Source organism: Myotis brandtii, unplaced genomic scaffold (genome assembly GCF_000412655.1).
Source record: "Myotis brandtii unplaced genomic scaffold, ASM41265v1 scaffold18, whole genome shotgun sequence".
In the NCBI taxonomy this organism is placed as follows: Eukaryota; Metazoa; Chordata; class Mammalia; order Chiroptera; family Vespertilionidae; genus Myotis; species Myotis brandtii.
Genome location: NW_005356674.1, coordinates 11,728,133 through 11,740,944, shown reverse-complemented (window position 1 = coordinate 11,740,944; position 12,812 = coordinate 11,728,133). Strand labels below are relative to the sequence as shown.

At 38.7% G+C, this 12,812-nt stretch overlaps 1 protein-coding gene across 5 annotated transcripts in view; it reads left to right on the top strand.

The window, feature by feature from the left end:
- ZNF385D (zinc finger protein 385D) overlaps positions 1–12,812 on the top strand; it is a 705,866-nt gene that overhangs the window by 473,446 nt on the left and 219,608 nt on the right. The gene's annotated exons all lie outside the window — the stretch shown is intronic.

Below are 12,812 nucleotides of genomic sequence, written 5' to 3'. Positions count from 1 at the left end.
CCGCCTGTGAGCGGCAGTGGGTGGGGCTTCGAGCCAAGCAGCTGTGGGCGGGGTGGCGAGATGAGGGACCGTGGGCAGTGAGCTACTCACACACGATTTTGTGCTCTGGGCCTCTAGTGTAGATATAAGAGCTTGCTAGGTGTACCAGTTAATAGTGCAGAGTTTTTTCAATAGATGGAGTTACACATATGTCAATATGTATACGATTTGATATGTATGCTGTTTTGTTGTATTGACAACAAGCTTCAAAACTTCATATGTCAAATTTTCTGAAGGTGTTAACATCATAGATATTTTTACGCTTAAAAATGGCAAATTTTGTGCCAAAAAAAGAGCATTTGCGGAAAGTTTTAATTTATTACTTTATTTTGAAGAAAAGTGCTGCTGAAAGTTATTGTATACTTTGGGAAGCTTATGGTGAACATGCTCCATCTCAAGATACTTGTGAACACTGGATTAAACATTGCTCAGCAAACAATTTCCGATCGTTTACAAGCAATGGGAAAGATTTTAAAGGAAGGAAAATGGGTGCCACATCAACTGAAAGAAAGACAAATGGAAAACTGAAAAGTCATCAGTAAAATGTTGCTTCAATGGCACGAAAGTCTTTTTTGCATCGAATTGTGACTGGCGATGAAAAGTGGATTTATTTTGAGAATCCCAAACGCACAAAATCATGGGTTGATCCAGGTCAACCATCAACATTGACTGCAAGGCCAGATCCCTTCGGAAAGAAGACAATGCTCTGCATTTGGTGGGATCAGGAAGGTGTGGTATTATGAGCTTCTAAAACCAGGTAAAACCATTAATACTTATCACTACCGACAACAAATAATCAATTTGAACCACGCTTTGATCGTGAAAGGACCACAATGGGCCAGAAGAAACGGCAAAGTAATTTTGCTTCATGATAACGCATCATCACACACTTCAAAACCAGTTAAAGACACATTAAAAGATCTTGCCTGGGAAGTATTAACCCACCCACTGTATTCACCAGATCTTGCTCCTTCAGATTACGTTCCAATCCATGGCACACGTACTTTCTGAGCAGCACTTCAAAACGTACGAAGAAGTGGAAAATTGGGTCTCTGAATTGTCTCCCTCAAAACAAGAAAAGTTCTATTGGGGCGGTATCCACATATTACCTGAAAGATGGGGTAAATGTGTAGCTAGCGATGAACATTACTTTGAATAAAGCACTTTTGATGTTTCTCTTGAAATTATCGTGTTCTCTTTGATTACAGAATCCTCATTATTAACCGGTTAATGTTCAATCCACATTATTAACCAGTAAAATCTCAATCCGCATTTTTAACCGGTACACCTAGTAGACTGTGGAAACAGAATATTTGGTGTTGAGTCCTGGCTCTACGACTTACTAACTGTATGGCCTTGAACAATTGTCTTAACGTCACCATTGCACTATTTCCTTTTTTGTAAGACTATGAAAGGACAAAGGAGATATACTACATAGAGTACCCAGCACAGCATCTAGTATACAGGAGTTGAAATGTTATTGCTTTTATTCCTGCAGAGAAAAAGGGAGTGCTTATAAAGATGGAATAAATTTACACCTAAAAACAAATCCATGTTTAAGTAACTAATGTAGAGAAAAATCTTAATACAATTATAATATAAAAAGATTAGAGCTTTTTTATGTTTGGACTATTTGTGTGTTTTTTTAAGAAAAGAAATCAACAATGGAAGCTTAATTGAACTAAAAACCTATGACAAATTATTTCTCACCTTTTATCAATGTACTCCAATGAACTCTGATTGTTTAGTACCCATTTCTTTTCTAGTTCTTCAAGGAAGTTGCTGGTTTCTGAAATGGATCAAAAATGTTAATTTGGGCACAATAGAAGAGAGGGTACAATATTCTCAGAAGGCTGCGATTCACTTTCATTCAGTCATTTGTTTACTGATCAACTATTCATTCATTCATCCATTAAAAAAACACACACCGCAAATCACTAGGTAGGTACAAGGACTTTCTAATACATTGATGTCAAGGAGGAATACAATAGACATACTCCTCAAGACACCGCATCCTTATGTGAATGCTGTAGGTCCAACAATGTATGTTTAGACAGAAGCCTGTGCAGGGCAGACAGAGTAGGGCACCAAAAGAGTGATCCTTCTGCAGTGACATCTAGGAGACACTACGCAAGGGATGTCATATTTGAGCTGCATTATGAACCAGGAGTAGATGATTGGTTATTTGTCACATTTCAATGTATGTTTAGAGAATATGTAGGGAGGGATGTACTGAGATAAATACAAATTTTACAATGCTTAATGTGATGTCATGGGTTCACATTTTCCAGGCTTACTTGCTAGTTGAATCTTACCATTCCAAAAGTGTGTTATGTTAGGTATTCTGGATTGAATCAGTCCCTTTCCATGCCTTTAAAACACATTTACCAATATCTATGGTGTTGTACTCCATTTTCCTTCCCAAGCAAAATTTTCAAAATAATTCTCTCCACTATTCTCCATTCTGAATCCCTGATCCATCCCCGATGCTTCTCAAAAGTGGCTCTTCTTTGATGTTATCAACTTAAATGACTGCACTTAGATGACTCATAAAAGTCACCAAAAATCTCTGAGACATTAAATCTAACATACATTGCTGTCTTATTTGATCCCTCTGCAGTCAGCCTTAGACAGTGTTGACCACACTTTCCTTTTCTAAACAGTCTGTCCCTTTTTTCTCTGGGTGATCACATTCTTCCACCCTTCACCCTTTTTTTTGCTCTTTGCCTGTTTTCAATCTTCTTCACCAGCTAAAGGTCCTTAAGACTTAGGTGCTGGTCTCTTTGTTCTACATTTTCCCAAGGAAGTCTTTTTCTTGTCCTTGATTTCACTGGTTACCTGATGACTTTCCTCCAATGTTTACTCTGAATGAAGTCTACTCAGAACTGTCTTCTAAGCTCTAGTCCCACTTATTCAATAGGCACATTTCCACTTATACCTTAAACTTATTATGTTGAAAATTTAGCTTGCCTTCTCTTAGAACTGCTCTTCTTCTGGTGTTCTCGAACTCAGCCAATAGCTTCGCCATCTACACAATAAGGACAATTAAGTGAGATAAATGAAGGTATTCCCTAATTTGTGTGAGTCTTGCTTAAGTCATCTTGATGTACTAGGAAAACCACACTCAACTACTTAAGGTCAGGAAATGTTTCATGAATACCTGAGATCACATTTAGTACCTACACAGATTAGCAAGTGCTTAGAGATGAAACAAAGAATATAACACAGGCACCACGTGGAAGAAAACTTGGGAAAGGAAGATGTGTATCAGGCTATGGAGGAACCTCATGCCCAGCTCTACTGGCATAGAGAAGATCATGCAGGCAAATCCCAGCCAAAAGACAGAGGTCATGTAAGAACAAGAATATGTAACAAGACTTCAGGATCTTTTTTTATCTTTAATGAGTGAGATGACTAAAGCCTAGATATTATGGCAAAATTACCCTGAGAGGCAGACAACAGCTAGGCAGGTTTAACTGCCTATATTAGCTGGATTTAAACACTTGGCTATTAGTTGAGACTAGGTGTGATACACTTTGGTGAAATGAAAGCTTTGGGATAGCAACTCTCAAGGAGTAATAGATATTAATAAACATCCATTGACCCCACGACTGCCCCTTTTTATATCCTTCATTTGAAGATGTGGTATCATTGCTATCAACAACACTCATTATTCATTAATACTGATTTCAGCATTAACGATTTTTAAAATTAGGCCACCCTTTGAGTATCATTATCATTGATCACACATGAAGATTTGTAGGTTAGCCATGGTCTTCTCTAGGAAGGGATGACTAATCCTTTCTGCCTTGAGCCCAGCAGTGTCTGTCAGTGTCCAGTGTTGGCTCTGGGAAAGCTCCCCTCCTCAATTCCAAAAGGAAAACACCCCAGGAGATAGCAAGACTCCTCTCCTACCGCAATGCACTCTGAAACAGACAGTATCAGGCACTTTATCTGCAAATTACTCATCACGTGAGAATTGGTTTTTCACCTGCGTTGTTGTGGTCAATGGAAGCTTCTGCAATGAAGAACATGTTTTTTTTTTTAAATTGTAGTAGCTTTTTAACATGGTAGCTTCCATCCACATGCGGCTATTGAGCATATGAAATGTGACTAGTGTGACTGAGAAATTGCACTTTAAATTTTACTTAATTTAAAATAGATACATATGGCTAATGACTATCATATTGGGCAGCTTTGCACTAGAGCACCTTTTTTATTAGTTATAATTGATTTTGTGATTTATTAAATAATTAAACCTTGGGAAATTCCCCTTGAGGGAAATTTTACATTTTTGCATTCACTGATGCTGACTTGAGAGGATGTTTCCAGGCGAAATCTTTCGATTTCCTATGAGGAGGTACTTGTCCTGATTTATGCATTATTCGACAGAGAGGCTGAAGTACAAAGGGATATTTTGGGTTAAATGACTAAAACTCCTTACTCTGGCATTCCTTCATGGAATCTTCTCCAGTGTCTCCCAGGCACCAGAAATTGTCTTGAAACTTGGTTACCTAAGTGAGAGACTCCACTTTACTTCAAGTGAAGACTTTACTCAGGATATTAACAACTAGATCACAGCAGTATTTTGATTTGGGTCATGGCTTTCAATGACAGTGACAGAGAAAACAATATTGGCTAGTCTAACTTTCTTAGCTGCCTTCCGAAATGAGTTTGGGGTGACTTACTGGAATATCTAAATACCACAACTTAAAATGAATAAATAATAATTTGGACAATGGAAAACGTAGGTCACTGACAAGTGTTTTCTTTCATGGGTAAAGATCAAGTCACTGAGCGTTGATTCGGGCAAATGGTTTTGAATCAGTGTTTCCAGAATGGTACTCCAGTTGCCCTGACTCATACTTCCATTCTTACCTCATTCCGCTCTGTGGTCAAGAGCAGGGCGTATGAGACAGCAGTCACCATCCTGTGTGGCTTCATGCTGCCAGCTTGCCCCTGGTGATCAGACCTTCCTTTAACATTGGAATGGACCTGCCACGGGCAAGTCACTTTAAGCCAATGGGGACCTTCTTCCTAAGGTAGAAAGTGCTGGATCAACTTTCCAAAACCTATTTGGTGGATCAACACTCTAAAACAGAGAGGAAACTTAACAGCAAAAAGGAAACTTGTGACCAAGTCACACAAAATTCAAATTTTATCTAACAATAAGTTTCTGGTTTTATCATTCAGTTGGGAACAATATTTTCAACAAAGATAGGAACTGAATGGGAGTTTGGATCAATAAGGTTTAAAGAAACATGGTAAAGATATAGTTTCCTAGTCAAGGAATAAAAAAATGACAACACACTGCCCATTGTAATTCCCAACCAACAATCTTGAGTATTTGAGAGGCAGCCACACAAAGGAATACAACAAACACACATTTGCTTTTCTGATTTGTCAAGTACATGTTAAAGAATGTAGTCAAGGGCTTTTGAAACATGTTTGATATGATATGTGTGTCTTCCTGGATTCTTTCTCAAATATAAGACAGTGCCAGCATGTTCCCATGGTAGATAAATATTGGTGATAAATACCGAATATTCTTTTGTCATCTCCTTTACAAGGAATGTGTCTCTTCTTTGTTTGAACCCTATTAAAAACTTCTCACAAGATTTATGATTTTAACACATTACTTTCTGGATGCAAGAAAGCTGGCTTGCCTAATATGACAAAACTGACTTTGTAGAGTGTCCTTTTTGATGTTATATTGTTTATTTGTTCTTGTTGTTTTAATTTAAAAGCTATTTGCCTCAGTGCATTGAAAATTGCTAAGTTCGCTCAGGTTCCCAGTGAATGCCATTTGTTACCTGTGCATTTTGCTTCCTAGAGCTTTTGTTTTGAGTTTGTAAATTGGGTATTTAAATAGATACCTGGCAGAGTTATCGTACATTTAAATGAATGAAAGGAATAGCAGTCCTAGTGCATGCTAGTTAATGAATAGATTCATAAAATTTCGCCGTCGTCTGTACTATCACTCCTACCCACCTGCTGTCCAATTTTACTAACTACAGCACTGTATGGCCAGTGCTTTGTGCTAAATCAAGTTTTGCTTTCATGCCCTAAATCCATCATTATTTATTTTCCCTATTTGTAGCATCAGATCTAAATTTCTTACTTCCACTATCACATGGACCCTGGAACTGCTAGTGTGCCCCTCCCTCCCACAATGGACATGGCAAATTCTAACAAATAGCTGGGAGTGGATGTGAGCAGTTTTACTGTGTATGAAATTAGTTGCTTTTCAAGTAACTACTTAGGACTTGATGGTATAATAGCTCTTTATGGGGTCCCTCATACTGGCCTGCGCCCTCTCACAATCCAGGACCCCTTGGGGGATGTTGGACTGCCGGTTTTGGCTCGATCCCCACAGGCTAGGCCAAGGGACCCCACCAGTACACAAATCTGTGCACCGGGCCTCTAGTGTGCTATAAGATCTTTGGTTAATCTCTTCCCGCCCTTCCTCCTGCCCCCTTCCTTCTGAGATTCATCAGTCTGTTCCATGTTTCCATGCCTGTGCATTGAGCATCTGCCCCCAGTGGTCAGTATGTGTCGTAGTTACTGGTCGAACAGTTGAACGGTCAAATGGTCGCTTAGGCTTTTATATATATAGATTGATGGTGAAAGAAGAAAATACTATAGAAATTATCTCTCCCATTAGGAAGTCAGGGATTTCTGCTGCTTTTTGTAAATGTTGATTTCACACACACACACACACACACACACACACACACACACACATGAGTCACAGTTCTGAAGCACACACTGGCATGAATACTTAACAGCGGCACTTCTGATTATTTTGAACTTTGGTTTTGTCATTTTTGAAAATGAAAGATTAAGTAGCAGGTTAAGCTGTCAGACAGAAAGTCAGTGGCTGTGTGACTGTTAGATGAACCCCGAATGAACCATGTGCAGAAATTCAAGGTTAAAAGTGTTGTACTAGGGAAAGAACATTATTCCACTCTCAAGGAGTACTGTATTTCAAAATATTGATTTGCAAAGTAGCCTCTTCTTGTAAAGAGTCTCCTTCTGCAGGATTCAAAACAAAGTGAAGAATTTGGAGTTTCTATAAAAATTATCTTAATTATCTACTTTCCAAGAGCCCAGATTTGAGTGCGGACTAACCCTACACACCTCCTTTGGAATTTATTAGGTTCATTAAAAATATATGCCTAACTTAGTGAGAACCAATTGGCTGGACACTGTACTAGGCACTTTATATATATTATCTCTTATACCAGCGGTTCTCAACCTGTGGGTCGCAACCCCTTTGGCGATAGAATGACCCTTTCACAGGGGTCACCTAAGACCATCCTGCATATCAGATATTTACATTACGACTCATAACAGTAGCAACATTACAGTTATGAAGTAGCAACGAAAATAATTTTATCGTTGGGTCACAACATGAGGAACTGTATTTAAAGGGCCAGAAGGTTGAGAACCACTGTCTTATACCATAAGCTTTAGCTGACAACCACTGATTTAGAAATCCTATTTATATGTATAAATTGATAAATGTTTCTAAGTTTACATTTTAATTTATCAAAAATCCAAACTTCTAAAGTTAATGTGTCTTACTTTCTCAATCCCTATTAACTATTTTAATAAATAGGTTACTCTAGTATATTTTCAAATTTGTACTTTTATGTATACACAGCTACTTTGTAGTATTTAATGTTAGTTCTATAATTCAAAGTTCTAAAGATAAACTTATGGTATCTATCTTTGTTATTTAACCTCATTCAGTACCTCATAACCACTCTATACCTCTGTACTCAGTGAATGTTTTTAATTTGTTGACTTTAATGACATATAAGAAATTTGTTACAAGGGAATATTAATTGCTCTGAAATCAGAGTAATTTGTTAAAATTTAACTTGTTAAAACTACATAAGTAAAAACTGCATAATTGTACAATATGTAGTATTAGATATAGGCAGAATTTCATATACAAAGAGGATGCATTTATATCTTTTTCAGCACTCCCCCATGGAGGCTTCAAAATGCTTTGCTCAAATTAAGAATATCAATATTCCAGAAGTGTGACATTCTAATGTATGAAGCAACACTGTTTGTAAATAGCAACCACAAAACAACTCTTTTAACCTGTAGAAATGTCTATAAAATTTGTATGTATTTTAACATTTATTACTTTTAAGATAATTTTATAAAAAGGAAAATAGTAATAAGCATGTATTCATGTCTTAAATGCAATATTTTTATTAATAAATGAAGGAATGGGACAGCTATTTCCTCAAGGAGCATATTTTAATCTGCTTTGCAAACGAAGCATGTTATACTTGCTGGTTTTGATTCTGCACTATTTGCACATAATATTCTTACTGCTGAGCATGTACAGATTGGTACAGTAAACTATTTCAGGACTTACCTAAATTGCAAAGGCAGAAATGTTAGTCACAGATAATGTTTAAGAGTAGCCTCAATTCTGTGCTTCAATATCAGCACTGTAGTTTTAAAGTGATTCAATATTTCACTTATACCCATAAATTGTTCTGCCCTGGTGTCACTGGTCATGTTCTTTGGGAAATGAACTTGGGCTTTATTGGGAGGGCTCTTGAGAACACTGTAAGGAGTGAGGGATGCAGGACTGAGCAGAGGGAGAAGTTGAGCTGGGATGCAGTCTCAACAGAGACCTCTGTCTCTTCTATATGCTATGAGGAGCATTAAAGCTGAAATACAGTTTCAGAGTTGCTCAGCCTTGAGGCAGGAGGAGAAACCAATAAACCCATGCGTTAGTAAGTCATTGCATGGGGCCACCAAACCATCCACTTGGCGGGCAGTTTGACCTTGGATGAGGCAGTTCCTCTTGGCTCAGGGCAATTTGTGAAGAGTATCTCAGGTGTGAGTCCTCAGCTCCCAGCACTCCCAGCAGCAGGAGAATGAGTCCTCAGCCCTGAGGGGGCTGTGGGAAACACACTACACTTGTATTTGCAGAGCAAGTGTCCAAAGAATATGTAGTCACATGTCCTCTACTTTCCAATGATCTTTTAGGTCTCTCTCTTCAAATAGGTGGGGAGAGATGAACTCAAATAGTTTTTGCAGCTTCCCAAAGTTGGATGACTCTTCTTTGATTTTTTTCCCCAGGAAGGAAACACCAGTTGTAATATTGAGAAAGAACCTTAAATTCTGTATCCACTTTCTCTCTTCTGCGGGCTCGATCCCCAGTAGGGGGCGTGCAGGAGGTAGCCAATCAATGATTCTCTCTCATCATTGATGTTTCTCTCTCCCTCTCCCTTCCTCTCTGAAACCAATTAAAAAAAATATATATATATGTATGTATGTATGTATGTATATGTGTGTGTGTGTGTATGTGTGTGTGTGTATATGTATATGTATATGTATGTGTATATATATATATATATATCCATATATATCCTATCTAATAATAGACAAACATGGCAATTGACCTTACCTTCGCTACGCCTCCCATCGGCTAATCAGTGAGATATGCAAATTAACTTCCAACAAAGATGGCGGTTAATTTGCATACGTAGGCGCGAAGCGGCGGAGCGAAGGCTTGAAGGAGGCTCTGGCCGGAGCACCGAAGGCTTGAAGGCAGCTCCGGCCAGAACGAAGGCCTGGGTCCCAGGTGCCGGAGGAAAATAGGTTCTGGCAGCCAGGGGAAGGCAAGGCCTATTGCATGAATCTCTTTGTGCAATAGGCCTCTAGTATACATATAAAAGCCTAATATACAAATTGTCCCCTCGGGAGTTCGATCACTCGCTATGACCTGTGCTGACCACCAGGGAGCGGCGCGAAAGGAAGGAAGGCCCTGGCCAGCAGCTGGCAGCTGGGGAAGGAAGGCCCCAGTTGGCAGCCCTGATTGGCCTTATCACTGGCCAGGCCTAGGGACCCTACCCATACACAAATTTCATGCACCAGACCTCTAGTCTTTAATAAACATTATGTCCTACATGAAAGTTAATTTGGAAAAATAGTTCCACAGTAACCCTCTGACAAATGGCAGACTCAGAAACATCCACTCACTTTCGATTGTAAGTTCATAACAGTTTGAATTTGTTTGGGTTTGTTTTGGATGCAATTCATAACTCTACGATCTGTGATATTACATATTCCTGCACTTAAATAGGATTTTGGAAATAAACAATGATAGCTCAGTCATCTCAAAAAAAGGAACGAGAACTTGAGTTTTGTCACTTTTTTCATTCTATTTGACCATTTGGAGTTTTTATTTGTGTTTAAAATTAAAAAGAGTGAAAACGTATGAATTACTAGGTATAAATTTTGGTACATATATGAAATATTTTACTTAAATAATATGTTTAAAATAAGACATCATATTTCTTTTAAAATTATTTATTTTAACTCTAATTATTAATTAAGAAAATAAGGATTATTACTAATTATTCAGTGATCCTTCCTGAAATATTTTTGTTGTACAAAGGAGGAGGTATTGAAAACTAACCCCCCTGGCTGTAAAATACTGGGTGTGCCAGTGGGGAGTACACTCAGTAATAGTAACATTAGATTTATACTCACTTTTTGTTATAAATATTACTTTGTCTTTATTCATTTTATTAAAGCAATTTTAGAGTCTTCCAGGAAAGATGGCAAGTAGGTAAATGCTGTGCTCACTTCCTCCTATAATCACATCAAAATCACAACTAACTTATAGAAACACCATCATTCAGACCCATCTGACATCTAGCTGAACAGAAGGCCTGGTGTCCACACTGGTAGGAGGGGCAGAGACCCCAAAAAAGCTGGCTCCATACTCACAGGTGGAGGTTAACAATCAGGAGGGATATCTTAACTACAAAGGTCTTCCCTGAGAATCAAGGGGGCCCATTCCCACTCTAGGCTGCCCCAGCCCAGGGTTCCAGAGCCAGGAAGAGAAGTCCCATAACTTCTAGCTGTGAAACCAGCAGGCATTGAGGCTGAGTGAGAGGAAGGGCTGCTGGAGCCCCAGGAGCTCCTCTTAAAGGGCCCACAGACTCATTTGAACTCACTGGCTCTGAGCTCCAGCACTGGGGCAGCAGCTCAACCGGCACCAGGGACATACGTGGAGGAACTGGTTATCTGCCGAGGGGTCCCAGACTGCGAGAGGGCACAGGCCGGGCTGGGGGACCCCCCTCCCCCCGCCCCCCGAGTGCACAAATTTTTGTGCACCGGGCCTCTAGTATATATATAATCTTGGAGGAAGAGAGAAAGTGGGATTCCACTTAGCAATCATATCAACATATATTTATTATTTGTGCTAAGTGTTGTGCTGGATGAAAAAGTAAACTTGAGCTTTCTCTTAATCTCTTTGAACCACAGAGCGCTTTGTAAATGAAATAATTTGTAATGTGTTCCTGCTGAATTGCATTCTTGTTTTCTGTGGAAGCAACATAAATAGCTAAAGAATTTATCAACTTATTTTTCTCTTCATGATATTATGTTAGCCCGAAATTTTAGAAACACATAAGATAATGAATTCTTTTGCACAGCATGTCACCTGACTCAAATAAAATTATTTTAAGTGATTTATTAAAGCTCACTATTATTTGTGGACATGTTAAACCATACCACTGATTTCAACCAAAATTTATTTTTACTTGGAAGTTTTCTAAAGAGGCACCAGTCAAAATTTTATTTTGGTTCTTTTTTTTAAGCTATTTTTATTTTTTCAGAGAGGAAAGGAGAAGGAGATAGAAACATCAATGATGAGAGAGAATCATTGATCAGCTGCTTCCTGCACCCCCCCACACTGGGGATCAAGCCCACAACCCAGGCATATGCCCTGATCTGGAATTGAACCAGTTCATAGGTCAATGCTCAACCACTGAACCACACCAGCCAAGCTATTTTGATTCTTGAACTTTTCATCAAAAGAGAAATTTTGAGCAATACTAAAAGTTTTATGGATGCCCTCTCTAAGAAGGTCTACACACCCACACTTAATGTACTACCAGATGGACAATAAAAGAAGTTTATGGTGTGGTCTGGTAAATGTAGATTTGTTATATTTTGCTTTTATCTCTGTTTGCTTTAATATCTGTCCTCTATTTTCTGACTTGTACTACGTTTTATTTTAATTGGTTTGCTGATTCAAATGTGCTATTGTTGTCCTTGCTGTTGCTGAGAAACATTTCAAGAGGGAAATTAAAGGAGTGGGGAAAATACTGTTTTTGTTAATTTGGTTCCAGCTGATTTTATACCTGGAAGCAGGAGAGCTGACAGTTTTTCGGTATGGTTAATTAAATCTTGTGCTGATGGCTTCTGTTATGGGTATTAAGTCATCCACCTTGTTAGCAGAGCCTCTGGTCCAGTAGGGTTGGATTCACCATTGGGGGGTCATTTTTAAAATGTTCATCTTGAGTTCAGGTAACTGATGGGGACCAGGTGATGGTTGTGTACAGTTGACAGACTTGATTGTGAGATTTGTCAAGGTGAATCATAAGGATTCTCACTCTACTCTGTTTGCAAACAAGATGACAGGTGAGGAAGTGGCACAGGCATGAACCTCTCCTCTCTTTTCTGTCTCAGAATTCTCTGCTGTGGGAAAGAAAAAAAAATCCCACTGTATTTTGTTTTCCTAATGCCTCTTGGATTCTCACCAGCAGGTTTTTACAGTCTGCTGCTTGCCTCTCAGATTAGAAGAATGCTGGCATATTTTAAGTTTCCTAGGATTCAGCAGCCTTTAATTAATAGAAAATTGATGTTTTGGAATGTTACCAAAATATGGAGATGGAACGCTGAGGTGGGCTTCATCCTTCCAGCCTTTTGGTGCTGGAGTTATA